The sequence below is a fragment of the Diabrotica undecimpunctata genome, chromosome 7, assembly GCF_040954645.1.
Source record: "Diabrotica undecimpunctata isolate CICGRU chromosome 7, icDiaUnde3, whole genome shotgun sequence".
In the NCBI taxonomy this organism is placed as follows: Eukaryota; Metazoa; Arthropoda; class Insecta; order Coleoptera; family Chrysomelidae; genus Diabrotica; species Diabrotica undecimpunctata.
In genome coordinates this window covers 106,139,346-106,163,808 of record NC_092809.1, presented here as the reverse complement: position 1 = coordinate 106,163,808, position 24,463 = coordinate 106,139,346, and the positions used below count along the sequence as shown (strand labels likewise).

The window sequence follows — 24,463 nt, the reverse complement described above, 5'->3', positions numbered from 1 at the left end:
TATGTTGCAGTGTATTTATTGTATTGTAATTTTTATATTAATAACAAAATAAACAATGAATTTTACTGCAGAGTATGTGTAAAATTTTTTTTTGCATTCAACTCCTTTTATACATATATAAAAATAAAAATATATATTTTCATTAAAATATTGATACAATTCTTCATTTACTATACTCCTATTACAGGTCAAATGTTTATATACAGCAAACGTTGCACCATATACCTATATAATTAATTCTTTTTCTCTTTCTGCTCTCTCTTACCTATAGCATTACATATGTAATGATTGTGCAGATTGACTCCCATATAAATTTTTAACGGCGAACGCGTGTATAGAAGTATAACTTCTACCAGCAGTCCCACTGGACTACCACACCCGTTTTTTTCTGGAATAAATAATACTGACATCTCATGTGGTAACTTTTGTTTGGATCCTTTTGGCTTGGAATTTTTGGGAGAAAATGCATAACCTCAAACTGGCGGACATCTGCTTCAGGTACATGGTCTACGCGCTGCCTTTTTCCTCCTCTAATTGGACCTATCCTTATTATACGCCTTGCATCTTTTACTGTTGGGGCTACTCCAAGGTACGATTTAATCAGTTCTTCACGGAATTGAAGAAAAGTCTTATTCCAGTTAAAATTCTTAGAAATATAGTAAGAGTTCCATATGGAAAAATCTAATAAGTGAAACATTACTTTCTTATACCATCGTATACTTTTTCGTGGAGAAGAATAATATGATATCATCTTGTCAATACGGTCCTATAACACCTACCGTCTTTCCTTCCACTTAGATACATAGACATTTCCACGTCTTTTAAATATATGTTCCCATTTTTTAATTTTGCTTTGGTGATATCAGTTGGATGACTCTTACGATTACGTCGTAGTGTACCAGTAGTATCAGTTTATCTTATCACAAGCTTACTAGAGAGATCATAACTGTAGTTATCCATAAAAATATGATCACCTTTATCAAAGTACGAATCCAACAAAGTTAATACCAATGATTAAAGTTTAGAAACAACTCTGTCTTCTTCAGTTTTTCCACAGTAAATATTTAGATTCAGCACGTAGCCATCATTTGTGGAGACAGAATAAAATTTTATGCCATATTTAGCTTTCTTGCTTTTTTTATATTGTCTAAAGCTGAGTCGTCCACTAGAAAGCAAAAGTGATTCGTCGAAGGATAAATTTTCATTGGGGATGTATCCGCTTATAAAATTATTCAACAAGTTCTCCATCAGTGGTCTCACTTTTATTAGCTTATCTTGGTGACCAGCAGGATATTCATATCCATATCCATAAGAACAACTAAAGCACTTTAAAATTTGTTCAAATCGCCTTCCAGATTGTGGGCCATGTAAAGCCGGATTGTAGTACGAAGGATTCATACTAAACATTTTCCGAATTGATGGATATTTTAGTTGACCTTGTAATATACAGATAGCAAGGAACTGTTTAGTTTATTCTCTTGATATTTCTTTTATATTTGCATATCTAGAATTTTTCTGTGAGGACGATTAGTTTTTTGTAGTAGGTCGGCGTAAGCGTTCATTGAATTTGTAATCAGATTTGTTACATCCCATTGTCTTTTAAAAATTTCTACAGGAGTTGGTGGTGTATTCTCAAATTTAATTTGGATACAGGCCCTGTTGTCATCAAAATGAAACTCTGGAATATAATCAGTATTTTATGTCCATTCAGAATCATTTGCATGATCTTCATGAATAAAATTAGGTTCCTGATCTCCATGATCACTGAAATTAACTCTCTCAGCTACGCCACTAGAATTGACCATTTTGTCTTTACTACTACTCTGCACTCTAAAGCCATGGACAAACCCAACATCCCAAGAAAACTAAAATAACATACAAAAAACTCTTATTTTACCAGACATCATCATCATCATCATCATCAGTAGCTCGACAACCCTTTCTGGGTCCTGGCTTGTTCTAGGATTTTCCGCCATTCTGTTCTGTTCCTTGCTTCTTTAGGTCAATCAGACACAGAAATGCTGGTCTACTGTACTCCAGTAATTTGCTTTAGAACTAATATTGCATCTGTACACGATCTTCCACTACGAAAAGCCTGTTGTTCATCTGCTCAACTTATCCTCTGATTAGCACTTGTAAAATTTTAGTTATAAGTTTTAGCGTAGTATTTAGTGTATACTTCTGTAGTTTTCTGGCGGTTTTATCTCCTTTTTTGAATAATACAATTAGTTCGTTCGATCTTAATTCGTCCCGAATTTTATTGTATATACCTAAGTGTATGAGCATTTCTAAAAGTGGCAGTTAGGACTCCGTATTGATTGATTACATTACATTAATTATTGCTAATCAACGTTTTATTAATGCAGCAAATCGTTTTGTCTATTGAAAATAAAAACTTGTATATTATTTTAATTGTTGCCTATGTTTTGTTTAACATTGTTGCAAATATCTTGTAACTAACCGTTAACCGTTAATTGTGAAGTTAAATAACTCATGTTTTTTTTGTAACGATATAATGTCAGACGGCTAGAATCATTATGGGATCAATGGTCAAATGCGTCGACAAGTATAATACTGATTTTTTAGAGTGGCACGTTAAGGCTATACTTTGCGTTAACATTATTTTCGTTTTGTAGCTTGATAATAAAAACTGCACATTATTTTAATTGATTTGTATGTTTTATCTAACATTGTTGCAAACATCCTGTAACTAACAGTTAACAAAACATTTTTTTAAACTCACCTCAATATATTTTTAATTATACCTATACACCTATTAATGATGCTAAATAGCTAAACATTTTTTTACTTCCATAATGCGTTTATAATTAATTACGTTTATTTAAATAGCAACTTTAAATAATAAATAAATAACATTTACTTTACATTAAACATTCTAGTTTTTTATAGTAAAAAAACATAAGTATGCTAAAATATTCTAGTTAGTGATATTTTAACAATTTCAGAACAGTGGTTACTCCCAGCAGCTAAGCTTAACTAGAATGCTAATAGGCAAGACCTTACAAAAGCCAAAACCAATTTAAATAAGAAAATGTTTGTTTAAAGATTAAAGTTTTTTAATAGAATTTTTTATCTGATAATTGACTACTGCCTACATAAAAGCCCCCTTTTTATGTTGCTAGTAGAACTAGTAATTATTGTTTTAGGCTGTGAATACTGTTAATCGGTGTTAGTTATAATTGTACATACTTTTTCAATTTGGTTTTAACTGTACGCCTATAAGGAACAATTGTTACAAACGAAATTTTATGGGAACAAATTAAAAAACCGTAAAAATGTAGAGCGAATGAGAAATCCTCATGTCTCTGCTTGTGTGGTAACCTAATTGAATCACACATTACACATTATTTTTAAAACAACAATATCGAACATACAGGGTGCGGCATTAGTGCGAGGAAGTCCAATTAATGATTTGTCCCAAGAGATGCGAAAGAAAAATATTTAATTCTGTACTTAAAAATGGAATTTATTTTTTTAAATAATAATCTCTAGGAAGAACAAATATAACTTAACTTAAAAGTCTACCTAATAGCTTACAACTTAATACCTTCTGCAAGAGAGCAAGACAGTCCGGTACCATCGTCTTTCACTTGTAAAGCAGTAATTTTACCATTTTCGACAACCATAGAATATCTCTTTCTTCTGGTTCCGCCAAGAGGAGCAATATCAACTGAAAAATCCAAGGCTTTGGCTAGAGCAGCGGAAGCATTAGCAAACATTTGTACTTTTCCTGAAGTTTTGTGTTCTTTGCCCCAAGCATCCATTACGAAAGGATCATTTACTGTTACACAGACTATCTCGCCGAATCCTTGACTGTTTAACTCGTCAGCTTTGTTTATATATTCGGATAAGTGAGTCTTAGAACATCCCGGAGTAAATGCACCTGGAACAGCAAATAGTATCACCTTCTTTCTAGAAGAAAGTTGAGCCAAATTTACTTTGTTGGTAGGTAAATCTTCAAAGAGATCTACACTGGGAATAATGCCACCTACTTTAATAATTTTGGTGGAAGAAATATGCAACAACCTTTGGAAAAGCTGTGGTTTTATTCCGCTAGAACCAACTGTGAATCGTTTTAATACATTGATGTATTAAAAAAATTATTTAAGCAAACCTTGGACTATAGATGGGCCTTGATATCTGTAAACACAGATATAATTCTGAATGACCAGCTTGAGACAAACAGTTCTCCCCTCCTCAACCTATTTCATTAGACACTATAAAGTGTAAACCCATGCCAAAAACAGATCACTTGAGAAAGGCAATTAGCCGAAACAGCTGTAGTGATAAGAATTTAAAATAAATTTTGTGGAAGTTTTGAAAACAAAGTTTTGATAGATGTTTTCAATAGTTTTTAGGATATCCAAAGTAACTTCTCTATTATTCAAAAACTTAACTACAGATTTGATCCTTAGTCTGTCGAATAGTGATAAATTATATTCTAAAGATTTCTTGGCAATTTGCTTTATGACGAATAGTGCATCTATACACGGTCTTCTAGTACGAAAACATTGTTGCTCGCCTGCCAAACATGGCTTCTAATTTATTTATTCTTGCAGAATTATAGTCGTAATTTTTAAGATGGTATTTAACTAATTAATTAATTCAGCATTAATATACAAATTTTGTTCGTTAATGCTGTTATTTCAGTTATGACTGCTCCACGATATTTGAGCAGTTTATTTAGGACCCTCCTTTAACTGCAGCTTTTCACGTATTTTTTGAACTTGCTGCGTGTTTATATAAGTGGTAAACTCTGAAAATAAAATGTTTTTTGGTACAATTTATAAATTTGACACAAGTGATTAATTTTAAACAATATCTATGAATATCTTAAAAATATCTATTTAATAAGTATAGCTGCATTACCAACATTAAATATTGTCTAAACAAACAACGCAAATTTGAAGAAAAAAGAGTAAAATTTGGCGCTTCTTTTTGTTTCAGAAATTAAAAGATTTCCTTATAGCATTTTCGTATTTATTTCTCTTACAGTTGATTCGCCTAAATTAAAATGTTTTCCAATTGCCGTAGATCCTTCTCCTTTTCCTAAGAGATCTAAAATTGCAATTTTTGTTTCCAACGGAATAGATTGTCTTTGATGTTTTTTTTCTCCATCGGGCCAAATAAAAAAGAAATAAAAAAAAATTAGACGTACGATATTGAGATGACAAAAACCTTATCTAATAAAAAATAAAACTTACGACACTCACTTGAAATCTTTCGAAAACCGAACTGCTTATTATACTGCAACGTTTTTATCACTTTATCAGCAAAATTTTAAACAACTTATTATAAAACGAAGCACCGCTAAGAGAAAAATTATTTTAAAACAACAACAGGTTATACCTTTTAATGCGAAACCTGCAATGATGTAATAGGAACATCATGTAACAAGGAAATCCCCGTATTGCAAAGGCCCACTTTACTGACATCTGGATGTGAGAATAGTTAATATTTCATTATAATAGTTAATATTAGAAATTTTTGGATGAAATACAAACCGCACAAGTTAAAATCGCATAAAAATAATCAGCATAAAAAAACCTTACTGTATAATAATTTACATCTGCATTTGTTTCAACAAAACATGGTAAAAGAGGAACTTGATAATATCCTTTTACGTAGTGAAATTTATTTTCGTCGTTTAAATCAATGATATCAATTTGACCGGCCTATTTTTATATCCCATGAATATCCTTCTCCTGAGTCTTCAATTCATTAGACTGTGTTACTTCTTAAAGACGTCACTTTAGTTGAGGTTATTCGTGTGGAAATGCGTGGTCAATTGCAGCTGGCTTTGGTCCTCGACGTCCACGAGGCTCGTTAACAACCGACAGTCTTATCGGTGTACAATCGTACTTATCGAAGCCATCGTTAAAATACTTAATGCTACTAACTTCGAGTATCATTGTTGATTGGGGATTTTAAAAAGAATTTACGGTTAAGTGCACTGATACTTCTGTCACAACGAATTAAATCATTAAAAGCGGTAAAATTTGATGAACTAAATCTACCTACTAAGAGATCGATGTTCGTTTTTTTTTATATCTTTAGAATAAAGAAAGTTTAGATGTTAGTCAATGCTATATGAAGTCAGTTGTAAAGGATTATTATAAAATAGCGAATATTTATAATAATAAATATATTAAACCTTTCGACTGTAAGGAAACAGATACAGTACGTTAAGTATTAAATTAGATATGCAAACTGTAAATGGCAACACTGCGCGCCGTCGACTTTCCACGAACCTCCGTTACCCTGTCGCCAATAATTTGTCATTATACAGTGGTTGTTTAAAGCAATAAGAGAGTAGATTTTTAATTTATTTTTGTAAACAACATATCTGTTTATACGCCCGTAGAAAAGGTTCAAATAATAAAATGGTTTTGTGGTGGTATTTCTGGACAACAGTGTGTCAATTTTTTTTTTGTGTTTTTTGAGGGAAGACCAATTCCTTGCGTACAGTCAGTTCATAATATTGTTAAAAATTTTGAGTTGTTATTGCTTCAAAAATTGAATAAAATGTCACGCTCAAGAAGTGTCACCAGAAAAATTTGAGAAAAGAAAATGCCGAGATACACAAATTTGTGCAACAATCGAGGTAGATTCAAGTCGTTCAAGTAGAAGCGTTGCTAGAGAGTTAGATGTTAGCAATATTACTGTAACGAAAGTATGGAAAAAGCACGCTTACAAGAATTTTAATTATTCGAAAACGAAGCAGATTTATCCAGACTGACTACTTTCGAAGAATGGAGTTTTGTGAAACTGTAATAACGAAGGCTAATAATGAACCCAATTTTATTAAAAAAAATTTTATTTACTGATATGAATATTCTGTTTCGTTAGTCGGGAGACCCAATCCTTCCATTACGAGGTATTGGGTGCGGGAAAGCCAGCACAGAAGTGTTGTTTACCGAACTCAAAGTCCTCAAAAAGTTAATTTCTGGACTGGCAGTTTAGGAGACCACATAATAGGTCCATTTTTTATTGAGGGTAACTTGAATTTATTTACTGATATGAATATTCTGTTTCGTTAGTAGGGAGACCCAATCCTTCCATTACGAAGTATTGGGTGCGGGAAAACCAGCACAGAAGTGTTGTTTACCGAACTCAAAGTCCTCAAAAAGTTAATTTCTGGACTGGCAGTTTAGGAGACTACATAATAGGTCCATTTTTTATTGAGGGCAACTTGAATAATAGAGTATACCTCGATTTGTTACAGAAATATGTTCTTTTCGCTATTCTCAATCTTCCTGATGTAAATCTAGAGAATGTTTGGTTTCATCAAGACGACTGTGCAGTTCACAACGCTCGAAATATTATGGAGTACTTAAACAATACTTTCCCGAATCTAGTTATTAGGAGAATAGGCGATATTAAGTGGCCTGCGCGATCTCCAGATTTTACACTCATGCACTTCTTTTTTGGGGACATTTAAAAAGCATCATCTATGATCATACTGAGGCCAGAGCCAAAAAATTTGTAATTTTGTGAATTAAAAAACCGAATAAGAGAAGTCTTCAATTCTGTTACAGCAGAAACTCTTACATATGTCCGCAGAAGTTTTTATGACAGATTGGGATACTGTTCAGCCGTAGAAGGTCAAATATTAGAATCATTTCTGTGGGGCATACAGAATTATTTCGTATTTTATTAGGAATTATTTTTTATTTTTAATAAGAGTATATTTTTTGTTTTATCTTTTTAAAAAAATGAGCTTTTATTTTTAATTCAACCACAAAAAGTTGTTTACATTTTTAAAAACCGATACAAATGCACCGTCTTATAAAGGTCAGCAAATTTTTATCGAGTTTCTGTTATGAGAAATCAAACGGGTATACGTTGGAAAACAAAAATCGACGGACGGAGATGTATATCTCATGCGTTGTTATGTGTTACTAAATGGTTTTCTCGTTTTCTGTCTAGGAGTCTAGGTATCGGAGGGGATCGGAGAATTTACCTCATACGAGGCAATATTGCCGATTTTAGCGCTTTATGTAGTTTGCAATATGTAATCCAAAACTTAACGTACTATATCAAAATCTCTCATGGTCTCTTCTATTGCATTGGAAACAATCTTCAATTATTGTTCTATTTTATCTTGATTTTACCTGATTACCACAATATATTCAGTTATTATTGACACTACTTTTGCTATGAACTTGCCCTAACCATCTTTACCTATACTCTGTCGTTTTTTTATTAACTAGTGTCGGCCTGAACTTTTCATGCATGATTACCCATATATTTGCCCTGTAGTACTAATCCTATATACCTACACAAAACTTAGGTTTTGTCCCTTTACTTACTTAGCCTGTCTCAACCGTTGCTGTCTTTGTTTTATTTCCATTTATACATACTCATTGGATATTAACCACAATATCATCCAGAATTAGCTACCAGCTGCAGACAAACCAGAAGATGTAGTACTACAGGAATGGTATCAAGGTCTACAAGAACTCATAAAATTAAGAAAACAATTAGTTAACAGTGAACTGTAAACCTTGTAATGAAAGGGGAAATATATTATTATCATTAGCATCTGGAGATTGGAAAATGGTCCTAAACCATACCTCTACATAAGAAAGGGCCAACAAACAATTGTAACAACCACATAAACTACTAGTTCTAGTATCACACGCCAGTATGGTGATCCTCTACATCCTGCAACGTCGTCTAGAAAACTTCATAAGTTGGCAAACACCACCTAAGCAAGCTGGATTTGTAAAGGGCAAAGTACTAGAGAACAAATCCTTAATATAAGAGACATCATTAAAAAGATCCCGCTATTTATGTCTTGAATATTTTGTTGACTGTACAAAGGCATTTGATAATGACAAACTATGAAACATACTACGACAATTATTGTAGACCCATTATGGGTGTACTCAAACTCTTGACCCACCACATTAGAAAACTGTGTCAAGATAACCTGGCATATATTCGAATTGATCGATACCTATCCAAAGAATGCACTTTGGAGAAGGGATTCCTTCAAGGGTGCGTTTTATCTCCCTTCTTCATCATTATCCTCTGCGGATCTTGGCCTGCTCTAAGATTAGTCGCCATTCTGTTAGGTTTCTGGCAACGTGTTGCCATCTTCTGATCTCTAGTATCCCTAAGTTGGTCTCAACTCCATCTAACCACCTAACTCGCGGTCGGCCTCTACTTCTTCCTCCTCGCCCTTATTATTGAACATATATACAGAGTTATACTGCGCAGAGTTTTAGATGGTCTACAACAAAACCAAAATCATGGTTATTGATCGCCAACAACACTTTCCTGATACCCGAACTACTGCGGGGTGTGAGGTAGTCTCCTCCATGATATATGTTGGAGCTCTTGTTAACACACAGCTGTGTCTATTTCTTATTTTAGTATGCATGCGAGACACGAACAGTCAATGAATCAGATAGAAGACGCTTTTGAAATATTGACATGGAAACGACTGCTTCGAATTCCATGGACGTCTCTGTTCCAGATGAAATTTAACCTAATCAGCGTCTCTCTCTCTCTCTCTCTCTCTGGTCATATTTATCGAAGCTATCACGAAATGGAGCGGTTTTTTGTCCAACGAAGACCTCAGTGTCAACGACAACGCGACAGATCTCCACAGCGATGGGCAGACATTACGAAAAAGATTTTTTTTAACAAATATTCTGAGGCAGTACATGTAACAGATGACCGCGAAAAGTGGAGAAATATCATTAATAAAACTATCCGACCTGCTGAAGCTCAATGATAAACCACAACACATCTGCTATATTAATGATTATGATGATGTGTTTTATAATGCCCTCCTTTTTTTATGAATTTCTTTGCTTTTTACCGTATTTCGTCTTTATAGATTTTGACATTTAAATAGATATGTTAGGTTGACTTTTCACATCAGATATCAACTGCAAATTTTAGATCTTATTCTTCTTTCTGCTCTGATTTTGATTCGTGCTCGTGAAAATTAAGGATTTCCGATACCTGAAAAATCTTTTATTGTTTTTACAACGCACATTATGGGTTTAACCGGTCAGGTATCTGCAATACTTGAAAATGATAAATCATATTTCAAAGACACTTTTTTTATTTGTTATGTACGATGTAACCACCTTCGTATAATATTTACTATAATTGTTTTTGGATACTTATTCGATATTATAATGATCCTGCGATATGCCATAATCGTGGTATTATATATAACCTACATACATCACTGCAAATGATAACCATCGGATTTAATCACAATACTGGCCTATTAATGTCTTTGAACTACTAGTGATTATTATGCAATCTGTCAATTCGGAAACGGCATTTGTCATTTCCTGATGTTGGTCAGTCCAGCTGATTAATCAATATGTCGTTCACGTATGTCCGAGGTACACGAATCCCTTCCGGATAATAACCTCCTTCCCCTACCAGTGCGATGCCCCTGCACGTGGACGGAAGAATCTCTAATTACAAGTTATTGCTAATACAAGAAACTACTTCTTCATTGCCTTACAGAAACATTATTTGTGTGATTTGAATTTTACATGAGATGTCACGTAATATTGAATGATGGGATCTGAAATGTTTATTAAGTCGAAAGACGAAAAATACAAATCATACCTATAAAATATGTGGACAGCCTCAGTGGAAAAGGTAACAAGTCATTTTCCCTCGTTTTGAGGATACGAAAAAACCGGTTCTTGGGTTTTTTCAAATAAATTTTTTTATATTTTTTCAGAAAACGATACAAAATAGTAGTTATTGTTGAACTTCAACAAATTGTATAGCTTAACTTCCAATTAAATTAACTTTTTTCTTACTTGTTACCATTTACACAGACTTACTCAGGTAGTCTTCCTTTCTTTCAGCAGCTTCAAGGCACAAAAATATTAAACATATTATAGAATGACTTAAATTTTAATAATAATCAAGGTATGCCTAATATGTATGCCTAATCACCTTGGGCTGGCAGATCTTGATAAAATTTATGATACACCGGCGAAAGGTACGGAAATAGTGACAAGATGTCTCTTTTTTCCGAATGATAGCGACAGCGGTTGTTCGTAAGTCTGTTTTGGTATGAAAAGATTCTGCTTTACCTTTCTTTTTCAAGTCGATGACCATAACAGGCTTTACTGCTTTCATATTATTTTTATAGAAAACTTTTAGTGGTTGGTCCTTAACAAACCGCAGCCAATTACTTCCAAACAATACCTACGATAGTTTTTTTTTGTAAATGATATTTCTGTTTTCAACGGGTCAGCATAATCAAAAAAATCTTTCTTTCACAATAAATGGATTTTTCTTTGCAGCCGTTTGAATTAATGTTGCCCCCAATCCAATTTTGCCATGATCCTTTCCAATTTTATCCTTTAATGATCAGGCATCATAAATTTGTGGTCCAGGGTTCGTTACTTTCTATTAGCGACAAGCACATTGTCAAAAAGTACGTATTTTTGTTTTGACCTATACATGAGTCGCTGTACAAAACGACATCTGAAATATTTTGTCTATTTGGCGGAGTCCATGAAACACATAAGAAGCAATCCCATGTCCTGCTCTTTTTGCCATTGTCTCATACCACAGAAAACATGAAGCGACTTCAGTTTTTATGTCGTGCACGGTCAAATTAAATGTCCATAATTGTCGTTTATAGAAAGCCATTGAAGTTTGCAGGAGTGGAGCTGTAAATCAAATGCAATTAAAGTAAAGTTTTGACTTCTTGTCTGCCAACTTCATTGCATAAGTAATTTCAGCATTCATATGATGATTCTCTTCTTTCCAGTAAAAATGAATTCTCGGTAATTATCTTGAAAGTATGATAATTTTATTTCGTCACATGTGTGACAAGTATATTTGTTAGGATTTTTATTTTTATTCCGGAGATACGAAAGACTTTGCCTTAAATAGTTGAACTGACTAGGTCATATCTCCTCACCTTTTGTTGATATTTACTGTAAACTTCGGCCAGAATGTAGTGAGGTGGTAAATATTTTTTAGTTGTCTCTTAACGACAGTAATGGATCTTATATGCTGGAAGAAATGCAACGTGCTGATGCACCAGAGCCATTCCATCTGCGTTCATTTTATTTTCAGGGATGTGCTTGCCTCATTTATCTGGGGTGGTTACTGAAGCATGATAAGCCTTTTTTTGTTGGACAATGGTCCATATAAGCTTGACTGTATCGCCAAATATTGTCAGAAAACAGTTCTTACAGACATCGATCCTTCGGTCATGTGTCTTTAAATTGCAAGTCTGCTTGAGGTAACTGACGTTCTCCAAGAAATATAAAGAGGTCGTTATTTCTTCGTCTAATATAAAGTTGACTAAGACTAAGTTCCCACTATTAAGTTGTATTTTCCAATCCTTGGTCTACTTAAAAACTAATAGCAACTTTTAATTCCTGCGTTGCTGTCCGCAGCAAGCAAATTACCGATTATTGTGTAATTAGTTGTTCAAATATTTAAGTAAAAATTAGGTACAGGGGTCGTCCTAAGTCGCTACCCTGTTGTACACCAGCTAAGGTTGTCTTAAAAGTTTAAAAAGGTTTCTTCATATGACAGCCGACATTTTCTATTAGAAAGATATAACTCCAGTAATTGACAGAGGTTCCACGGCAATAATCGATTTATCTTGAATCTTGATAAATGAATCCTTGCTCCACACTCTATCGAATAATAAAAAAAAGATTAGAAATGTTGGATACTCAACATAGGAACAGTATTCTTCTTTTATCAGGGTACACTAAAATTAATCAATTAAAACAGGCATAATACTTAACCCTAACTTGTGGTTATTTATAACATGATTTGTCTATTCTCCATCTGTAGACAATCAAAATTTGAATATAATCAGCAATTACGAATTGCTAAAAAGTCAGCTTACTATAATTTTATTACTAATTTCAATAATAAACCTAGAGACTGCTGGAAAATTGTAAATTTAGAAAGAAACAACACAAGATCCAGTTCGGTACAACCTGATCTACCTCCAGATGAAGTAAATCAATTTTTTTCTACAATTACAGAGAATATAATTACTTCTCTTCCCAATACTAATGTCGATGTCCTCTTCAATTATAAAAATTATCCTTTTCGGAGTAAGTCCTTTTTTTTTCGTCCAGTTGTGGAAGAAGAGGTCTCTTAAATAATAAAGTCTCTTAGTAATTCTAATTGTAGGGACGTTCACGAAATTAATAGCAAAATTTGAAAAGAAACTTACCAAATAGTTTTAACACCTTCCACTCATCATATTAATTTAATTCTATCAACTGGAGTATTTCCTGAAGCAATAAAATTCTCAAAAGTACTACCAATCTACAAAAAAGGTGATTCCTCAAAAACTGACAATTAGACCCATAAGCATTTTTTCTACTTTTGAGAAAGTGATTGAAAAGGTTATCAATATACATAATTTCAATATCAATAACAATTTTATTCCTATTTTGAGTCAAATGATTACTTTAGCAAAGTACAATATAGATTCAGAAGTGCTCGTTCCACTACGAATGCGGTATTTAATGGTGTGAGCCAGCTGATTAAGGGGTTGGACGCGGAATCGCATAGCAATTTCTCTTTGCGACTTGTCGAAGGCTTTTGATTGCTTTTCACACGACATTTTGCTCCACAAATTAAGTTACTATGAAATCAGAGGTATTCCTCTTAAGCTTAAAACTTTTTATCCATGTGGCAGACACCAGACGGTAGTGTCTTAAGGTCATCTCTCCGATTTTCTATCTGTAAAACATGGAGTCCCACAAAGTTCGGTATTAGGACCTCTTTTGTTTATTATTTATGTTAACGATTTGCCTAAATTCATATCTCCGTAAAAATCCACATAATTCGCAGATGATTCTACATACATCCGGAAAAAACAATGATGATTTCAAAATGTCTCGTGAGGAAGTTTTTACTAAATCTAACTCATGGTTTGCTGCAAACAAACTAAAACTTAACTCTGATAAAACGTAAAGTTTGGTTCTATCTGCAAGTAATTTACACAATGATCCAGATAATAAAGAGACTGTTAAACTATTGGGAATAACCATAGATAAACGACTGAACTGGTCGGCTCATATCTCACAACTTAAGAAAAGTTCATTTGTTCATTATTTGTTATTCGCCAACAAGCAAGGATTGTCAACTTTGAAACATTAAAAATGACATGTTTTTCTTTATTCCACTTCCACTTCAAATTTTTAGAATGCAAAAGAAAGCTATCAGGATTTTAGCAGGGGTTAATTATCTAGAACACTGCCGGCCTTTCTTTATCAAGTTCAAAATTGTGCTGCTACCTACTCTGTTAATATTTCAAGTTCTAATTGAAATTCACAGAAAACGTGCCCATTTAATAAACCAGTCTGATGTCCACGTTCACAATATGCGAAACTGTCACCACCTACGAACAAATCGCTGTAGATTAAGTCTTTCAGAAAAAGTTGCCTTAGTTATAACTATTAAAATATTTTACCAAAAACTATCAAACAGCTAAGCTGTAATAGTTTTAATAAAGTTATAATAAAAAAAACATCTTCTAAAATATTGTTTTTACTGCTCAGAAGAATGTATGACTAATTTCAGAACATCCACTAAAGTGCTTTTTCTGTTTATTATGTGTTCTGGTTTGTATATATGTAGTTAACTTTCGTTTTATAATCATTTTTTGTGTACTATATACTTTGTTTTGACCTACTACAAACAATATTTTTGTATTTGTTATGTAGTTAAATAAACACTCTACTCTATCAACTTTTAAATAATAGTTAACTTAAGAAAACTGATTTGCCATTAAAAAATCTTATAAGTAAAGAGTTTAGTATAATTTCTAATTTTCTGATAAATTCAATAATAGTCTTTTTATTTAATGAACATTAAAATAAACTCAAATCAAGTTCAAATATTCCTAAATCGGAATGTTCCTCAAAATTCCCTTGCATCGAACACCCTTGACATCAACCCTATCAATCCAGTTAGTCTCCAGACGACGAAAACAAAAGACGAAAACAAACGGCACGCCGCGGCTGGGTCGCGTCGCGACGCTAAATAAAACATCGGCGCGCGCTCCTCCAATTCCCGACGCTTATTGGCAGTCTTCCGTGCAGAAGCGATCCGTGGCATGGCGCACTACGATTAGCAATTGCTATGGAAACAAGCTGATAATACGATCAGGGGGCGACAAACCTGGCGAACCGCTCCGGTTTTTTAAAAACCTCCCCGTTTTGCATTTTAAACATGATACTGCAGTCAAAAGGGCTCTAATTTCCAAATGTTGTTCAAGACATTTGAAGATATTATTGAAAATACTTCAAAATACGCAATACTTCACCTGCAATCCTTCTGTAGCATGTATATTTTATTAAAAAGCAGTCCAAGCTTCCCAAGCAGTCCATTCCCAGCAGAAACATATTTTTGGTTATTAATAATAATATATTAGAAATGTAATACATTAAAAATTGATTTTGGTTAATCTATATTCTAAAGAAATCGTCAAAAACACGCTCAATAATATCAAAGCGGGAGTAAGCGTTAACGGAAAATTAATTAACAACTAACGATATGCAGATGACACTGCTGTAATCATTGCAACGAGAATATAGAAAGCTTAAGTATGAATAATGCTGAGATGGGAATTACTATAAACGCTAATGCAAAAAGAGCACAAAATATAGACCACAACTTGACAATTAATGGTAACGTTATAGAACAAGTAGAAAAATATCAGTACTTGGTACTACAGAAATAAACAGGCAAATAGAGATTAACAGATCAGCATTTATACGAATAAAGCCACTCCTAACGTACAGAAAACTTAATTTGAAATCAGACTACGTACCACTCGATGTTATATATTTTCAATATTAGTATTTAGAGCTGTGTCTTGACTTAAAAAATGGAATTTAAAAATAATCGAACTTTCAAACTCTGGTTATATCGCAGTGTATGAAAAAAATCAAGGACTGATAAAATTACAAGTAAAAAAGTACTGGAGAGGGTTGGTAATGAATTAGAACTAATCACCACTATACAAACAAGAAAACTGGAATATCTGTCCCATGTGTTGAGGGGACCAAAATATGAAATTTTGAGACTCATCAATCTTTTCATCTCTCTTACAACTTTATCGGTTTTTTCGCTCCCGTACATACTTCGTACATTCCGTTCCGATCCTTAAATGTTAATGGCTTGTTTTCTTTTTTAGGCCGTAGGGTTTTCGCTAGCTGACAACCTGGGAAACCCTACTATTTGGTTGTCTGTGTCCTACCCCCTGCTGGGGATCCCATCACCATGAGAGTAATGTTTTTGTAATCTTAGTCTATTGCCATGGTAACTATTCTAGGAAATTTTTATGGGGTGGATTTTATCATTCATACTGCTCTAGTCATGCATGTGGTAGTCTGGTTTTAATCCGATACAAGATCCTTTCCTTAGCTCTTTGAGCTGGTACTGATGATCGCTGCTGCCCGTTATCAGGGAGGAATAAAAAATAGGTAATTAGATTTTGAAAGGATAAAGGAATGTAACATGGTTTCTCTCAGTAAAGATTTTCTTAGTAAGACTTGTGAGCATTTGAAAGAACAACATTCTAATAAGAGGACTCACAGGTAGCAGAAGAAAATTGGGAATGAAAATCAACCTAAGATTTATTAACAGCATTATACTACCAATAATCACATATATCACATATCTCGCATGGGGACACATAAGTAATAGCAACAAAAGAGGATGCAAGTAGCTCACAACAATAGCCTCAAAGAATCAGAAAAGTGTGCCCAAATGAGTTACTGAACGATTCCTGTTCACAGAACTAAAACAGATAAGAGTAATGGACACAATGGAAGAAAAGGTCAGAACCAAATTCGCTGAGCTAGAAAAGATATTGGTCAACATAATCTGTTGGCCGAAGCCAGAATTATTGGTTAAATATTATTGAGTAGTTGGTATCAATGCAGATCTATTAATTTATTTATACCGACAACTTCAAAAATAATAAAAGCCGTTATGAAGAGTTACCGGTGAAGAGGTAACTCGTCACCTTCGTGGTGCTCTGATACCTGTTGGCCTTAACTATCTTGCTATTCTGCCTAATATCTACAATCATTTGTGTAACATGCTGGTTTCATTCCCGTCGTTTCTATCTTCCCCATCGTACAATACTCTGTATTTTACGAATACTTGGTTGTTGGTTGGCTATTTGATATTATGTCTCTTCTTGTTTGGTATTTTTCCAGCAATTGATCTCTAGTCATAATTCTTTTAGATGACATTCCTTAGACATCTTTAGATATAAGATCTTTTATTTGTTTATTTAATTACCCTTTCTTTAAGGTTTCCATAGCTGGATATTTCTGCTTCCAGATACTTCCCGAAGATATCTCATTTTTTTACTATTCTTACAGTGCAAAACCTATAATACAAAGTACAGATGAGAATTTAGTAAAAATCAGAAACTGTTAAGAAAAACAGAATGTAACTATAGTAACAATCCAAGTCTACTACACCAGTCTTCAGAATCTGATTCGGATCGGAAACAGTAATAAAATCAGTTTACTCTGGACATGCTGGTATTGAAGGGAACCAAAAATGCGGACCTACTTGTCAGGAAAGTGACAACAGAAACATTTATAGGTCCAGAACCTGCCCTTGGCATATCAAAATGCAAACCAAAAGAACGATATCGGACTGGGTGTAACGGATGAACCATAACCACTGGTGTGAAGAAATGAGTCTTCAACATTAGAAAGGTTTTATACATGAACCTTCAAAGAAGAAGTCCAAAGATCTACTAATATAAATAGGAATTATGTACGAATTATCGGAGATCTTTTAACAGGACACTGTCGCCTTAAGGTGCACACGAATAAAATCGAACTGCAATATCAACAGAACTCTACGACTTCGTAGAAGTGTCACCAAGGGCATAATATGCTTTTATTGTTAAAAAGGCTGGGCTGAAATGATAACTTTAACTTAGGGATGAACTACAATAATCCTCTTAGGTAGGGTGGTTAAACGACAAGTCATACTAAACATAACCTAACCCAAGAACACCCCAAAAAATATAACAAATCAAAAAAAAGTGAAGAACATGAACTGTGAACTAAACCTGAGATTAGTAAATCAGAAATGAGGTTGTCGTTTTGTGGTCGACGAAAAACGGAAGGAATTGGTAGAGAGCTACATTTAGGAATGGAAAAAAGGTTGGCACAGAGAGAGAGAGAGAGAGAGAAAGAGAGATAAACATATCAAAACTAAAATGACAATTTGCAGGACACAACATGGAGACCTTGTAAAAAAAGAGATGACAAGGAAGATTACAAATTCATGAGACTATAGCCAAAGATGTACAGACTCGTTTTTGATAAATGCAACAAGAAAAAGAAAAGCATGGAACATATTACGGAAGAAGCTACATATTGGGCGAATCAACCTGAGATGGTCAGGTACATATACAAGGGCTACTAGAACAGTTCAATTAGACGCTACAAAATTCAAAATCATAATGTCTACAATATTCAAGTCGTCAGAGATTCGACCTCTAAAAACGAGACGAACCAGCTTCCCCCTAAAATACCCCCTAGTAGAAGGAGAGCTTTATATACAAAATGTAACTGAGATAATTTTGAACAAAAATGTTTATGAGAACTTTTTGTGTAGAATGAACCGTTCTCTCAAAAACAAAGCATGAAGCGACCGGCGATTTTGACAGTCAGTTACGCGAGCGAAATCAATTTTAAATAAAATTTGTATCAACTCGACAGTAAATATTCGATATCTTTTTATCAGTGTCCTATCGACAAAAATCAAAATGCGTTATAAAGGCAAAGAATGCAGCTTTCGTATACAATTTTTGTATTTTTCCGCAAATGAAGTCCGTCTCTATAAATCTGTTAAATAAATAAACATTGCGCGATTTTTGCCATTTTTTACGATTCTCATGAGATCAATAAAATGTATCACTTCCATTGATCGGTCGTAGTAGAATTTCCATTGTTAGAGCCTAATCTTTGACATCTAAAACATGAAATTTCGATTTTATGTTTCGGCAACCAATATGAGACATTTGAAATATGCCTAAAAAGGCTGAATTTAATCTTTTACATTACAAACGATCGCAAATCACGAGAAATGCCTTCGCGAAGACGGTACTGATCAAAGAGATATCCAATTTTGACCGTCGAGTTGATACAAATTTTATTTTGCGGCCGTAACTGACATTCAAAATCACCGACGCTTCAAGTGCTGTTTCTGAGAGAACGGTTCATTTTACACAAAAATTGCTTATATGCGTGTTTAAAATTATCTCAGCTACATTTTTTATTTAAAACATTTTTTCTACGGCGCGGCGTACAGATTTTTGATAAATCGATTTTTTCCATTTTCCCCTCTACAAGGGGTTGTACGGGAAAGCCAGGGGGTAGGAGTAGTAAACGTTTTTGCATTTTTTGGGGGGTCTTAAAATGGACATTCTCATCAAAATTCAGCGTATTCGTATAATTTTTAAAGGTTGTATATGAATGGGATATGTAATACATAATTATATGTGAAGAAAAAAATAGGGAAATTAATGCTCTGGGGTAAGAATTGAATAATTGTGTCATGTGAATACAAATCTATAAAGCACTGCCAAAGAAGAATATAAACTAAAATATAATATTTATAAAATAGCAATAATTCGACCACTAACCATACGTATACTCTAAAAATACGAATAAGTAACTCAAAAACTAAATAAATAATAAATTACGGAAATTAATGGATTACTACTAAAAATAGGATGAAAATGCAGTAAATACTAAATAATACTTCAATTAATTTATTTCACCTCCCGTTTAATTTCTACGGTACATTCTCATGTGTATTGTTTATGTGATCCAATTTTTTCAATCGTATAACCGTACTATAACGAGAAGCGCCATTTGCGTCTGCAACCATCACCGCTCCACGGTCGCCGGCGGTTCATCAGATTGAAATGTTCTGCACGGATGCGTCGCTCCGCTGATAACTGACAGCTTTATTAATTTCCCATCTATAAGCCTTCGCTTCACCCCCCTTCATCCCTCACAAACCAACACTGTCTGCCGCTTGTTCCCTTACAAAAAATTAGTGATGGGAATACCACTATTTCTTTTTGAACAACGTCCGCGAGCCGAAAATACCGGTCATTGTTACAGTTCATAACAAAACGTTCAAAATATTGTTTAGTGAATCCTAGATAGAACTGGGTTATGTGTCAATTCGTAACAATACCTTAAATCAAATGATCGTAAAATTAATTTTACAAAATTTCTTAACATCATATTACGAAATAACATACTATCACATATTAATACGTTTAGTAGCCGAACGTATACGATGTTATACTAATAATAATTAATTTCAGGGTTCTTAGGGTTTATTTTATAATAAAAATTACGATGATTTGATAGAGCTGTATAATCGTGTTTCTTTTACAAAAAGCTAAACGTTAACTGACTAAATATAATGCGATTACTGTCTTTTTGTGTTCTATTTACATCTCTTCTTCATGTGCCTTGCCCGTTCTGAACGTTGGCAATCAACATGGCTATTCTGACTTTGTTTACGGCAGATCTGAATAGTTCAGCAGATGACAATCCGAACCATTGCCGCAAGTTTTGGAGCCACGAGTGTCTTCTCCTCCCTGGACCCCTTCTGCTGTCTATTTTCCCTTGAAAGATCAGTTGTAGTACTCTATATTTATTATGTCTCATAACGTGACCCAAGTATTCCAACTTTAAAAGTGAAACTGGAACAAACCATGAAGTGGAAATATCCAGGAGTGGCTAGTATACCTGTTGAATACAAAGCACGTGGTGTTCGTGTGTATTGAGGTATAAAAAAATTGCTTATTACAAGCTTAAATTTTTATTTTAAGAAGATCTTTTCGGAATTAAATCATTCCATCATCAGTTAAATAAAAAGTTGTTAAAAAACATTGTATGGCCACTTAAAAAAACTTTCGAAGGACATCCGTATTAAAATATAATCCTCATGGTTTTATCAAGGTAAATGCAATAGACTTAACTTATTGATTATTAAAAACTGAAGATGGGGGCATCTTACATGACCCCCTGTAGCTGGTGAAGTTTTTTCGACTTACATTACCTCTGATCTGTTCTGGAGTCTTGGGCTAACTGAGCAGTTAGCCCAAGACTCCAGAACAGATCAGAGGTAATGTAAGTCGAAAAAACTTCACCAGCTACAGGGGGTCATGTAAGATGCCCCCATCTTCAGTTTTTAATAATCAATAAGTTAAGTCTATTGTATTTACCTTGATAAAACCATGAGGATTATATTTTAATACGGATGTCCTTCGAAAGTTTTTTTAAGTGGCCATACAATGTTTTTTAACAACTTTTTATTTAACTGATGATGGAATGATTTAATTCCGAAAAGATCTTCTTAAAATAAAAATTTAAGCTTGTAATAAGCAATTTTTTTATACCTCAATACACACGAACACCACGTGCTTTGTATTCCAACTTTCTTTTCTTTATACTTATTCCTACCTCTCTCTCTTTACCTATCCGGCGTAGTACCTCTTCGTTGGTCACGTGCTCAGTCCAGGATATACGTAATATACGTCGGTAAGCCCACATTTCGAAGGCCTCTACTTTTTTCATCAATGTTGCGGTCATTGTCCACGCCTCCATTCCATATAACAAAACCGGGAATACATAACATTTCAGAAGTCGAATTTTGAAAGGTAGGGTGAGGCTTTTAGAGGTGAAAATTTGCTTCATGCTAGTGAACGATGCTCTTGCCTTTTCTTCTCTTATACGTATTTCCTTCGCTTGATCCCAATTTGAGTTAACTGTTGTTCCCAAGTAGATGTACGAATCCACGTGTTCAATTCTTTCATTGTCTAATATCAGTTGCTGTGGTGGTTGTTGGGTTTTGCTTACTAACATCCATTTGGTTTTTGTGATATTTAGTCTGAGTCCGTATTGTGCACTTGTTTTTTGTATCTTACTCATTAGGTAACTCAGTTCCTCCATGCTACTTGCTAGAATCACAGTGTCATCAGCATACCTTATGTTATTAATTATTTCTCCATTTATCTTTATGCCTTCTGTGCTTTCCTCCAGCGCTGTCTTAAATACTTCTTCTGAGTATATATTAAAGAGAATAGGAGACAAGATACAGCCCTGTCGTACCCCTTTCTTGATCTCAATTTTATTGGTCAATGTAGATCCTACTTTCACTTTAGCTGTTTGGCCCCAATAGAGACTCGCTATTGTTCGAATGTCTCTGTAGTCGACTCCGATCTTATGGAGAACTGCAATTATCTTTTCGTGCTTTACGTTATCGAATGCTTTTGCGTAGTCTATAAAGCATATGTACACGTCTTTGTTCATATTTACTTCTGTAAAACTAAAATATATACAAAACGGTCGGACCAAACACACTCAGGTCACTGGTTCATCTAACAGGACTCTCGAGATGCCATAGGTTGGGGTTTAAAAATCATAATATTACAGCTCGCTCCTTAGAGGCGCAGCGTCAGGGGTTGGTTTGTTACAATACTAATTTTTAAGTATTATATAATAGTATTAGACATTCAAAAGCAGACAGATGAGAGCGAGGCTGACAAATTTTATGTGGAAGCAGGATGCATAAGAGAATCCATGGTTACTTTTTTTGCTTATTTTCATTAGTGTTGGATTAGTACTCGCAGTACTGGAAACGAATTAGAGCAAAGACAAATAAATCACTTCACTAAACTATATTGTTGAAGAAAAAACACGTGTTAAATACTTATATAACGAGTAAGTTAATATTAGTGTCCTTGTCTAATAGTTAATGTTATGAGAATGATGACTGTCAACCTCTCCCTGTCCGCGATTACCTGCAGCCCCTTGCAGGTTGGAAATGAAGAAACTAAACGTGTATACGAGGGTGCTCCAAAGTTTTAATGTTTAAGTGGCCTCCCTTGAACGCCTGTAGGGGTTCAACAAGTAATAATGAGTTAATATAAAAGTTTGTTTCACTGAAGTTTACTGACCTGTGAGTAGGACGCACATCTTTGTCACTGGTCGTTTCAAACAACCTCTGTTATTTTTAATCATTACTACACGAACTATTCAGTCACTACCTGCATGTAATTGAGTCAGTATAGGCAGGCACCATCTTAAGGGTTCAGTCCCATCTTCATTTATCGTCACTAGGCTTCCAATTTTGAGAAGACTGTTAAAATAGTGCTTCCATTTGCTGGAGGGGTGAAATGTATTCCTTGAACCACCTAGTCCAATAATCTTGGATCATTTTTTAAGCCTTCGGAATTTGCTGAGGCTGTCTTCCTTGACATCTAAGAAATTTATTTCGGGTATTGCGGTCAATGTGGATCCAATTAAAAAGTGTGCTGTAGTAAGAGGAAGATAGTCGAAAGGGTCGTTAGACATGAGTGAAAGTGGTCGTGAAATAAGGCAAGCTTTAATTTGACATAAAACAGTGGAAAATTCTTTATATGAAAGAATTGTATTGCCAGTGACTCGCTTTAGGAAAATTTGACAGATTTTACTCCCGCCTCCTAAACTCCTCCAAAGTGAGGTGATTGTGGCCGAAGAAACTGCCAATTAATACTTTCGGAGTTAAATTGTCCCTAATAGTTGAACTATAAGTTAAAAAAAAATGGACAAGATCATTTTTGCGCCAACGAAGGTACTATTATTGTCCGAAAGGAAGGAAGCGCATTTTCCGCGTAGAGAAATAAGCGTTTTAGCATCGCTAAAAAACTTTCCGTTGCTTCCAATAAAACTGAAAGGCAAATTCAGTTCAGGCAAAGACAGTTAAAACTAAGAATAACAATGATATCGTGTGGTGGAAATGAGATTTCTTAGATGGACGAGTAGATGACAAAAACGTATAAAATTATGAATGCATAAATATACAACGTCTTGATCTCACATCAGTTGAAGCCAAAATGAGAGATTATAGTTTAAGATGCATGAAAAACCCCTGGAAAGCATAGGACAGGAACACTAAGTAACCAAGACATTTTGAGAACCGTTTTAAAAGAAAATTGCTATCCGTTTTTTTGTATTTTTTGTGCCTTGAAATTGGATTATGTATTTATTGTGTGATCCAAGATGCGTTTTAAATCGTTCTGTCAGTTTGACCGATGTATATTTGTATGTATTGTTTATTTATTGATGAGAAATCATTTCAGTTCTTTTAGTAAAGTTATTATAATAATAGTCATAGTTCTATGACTTTCGATCATTTCTTTTATTACTAACCTTTACTTAAAGTTTACTCATATTGTAGTATATTTTAGTGCATATGTCACTTAACAAAATAGTTCTTTATCTGCAATATATATATATATATATATATATATATATATATATATATATATATATATATATATATATATATATATATATTTCAGGGTGGTCAGTTTCTTCTCAATTCCGGTCCGTGTACGTATAATAATTTG

At 34.0% G+C, this 24,463-nt stretch overlaps 1 protein-coding gene and 1 pseudogene across 1 annotated transcript in view; one reads left to right on the top strand and one right to left on the bottom strand.

Annotated features, from left to right (window-relative positions):
* Nucleotides 1–24,463, top strand: part of mirr (iroquois-class homeodomain protein mirror) — a 148,385-nt gene that overhangs the window by 108,940 nt on the left and 14,982 nt on the right. The window lies entirely within an intron of this gene.
* LOC140446127 (peroxiredoxin-5, mitochondrial pseudogene) lies at nt 3,551–11,151 on the bottom strand (annotated as a pseudogene).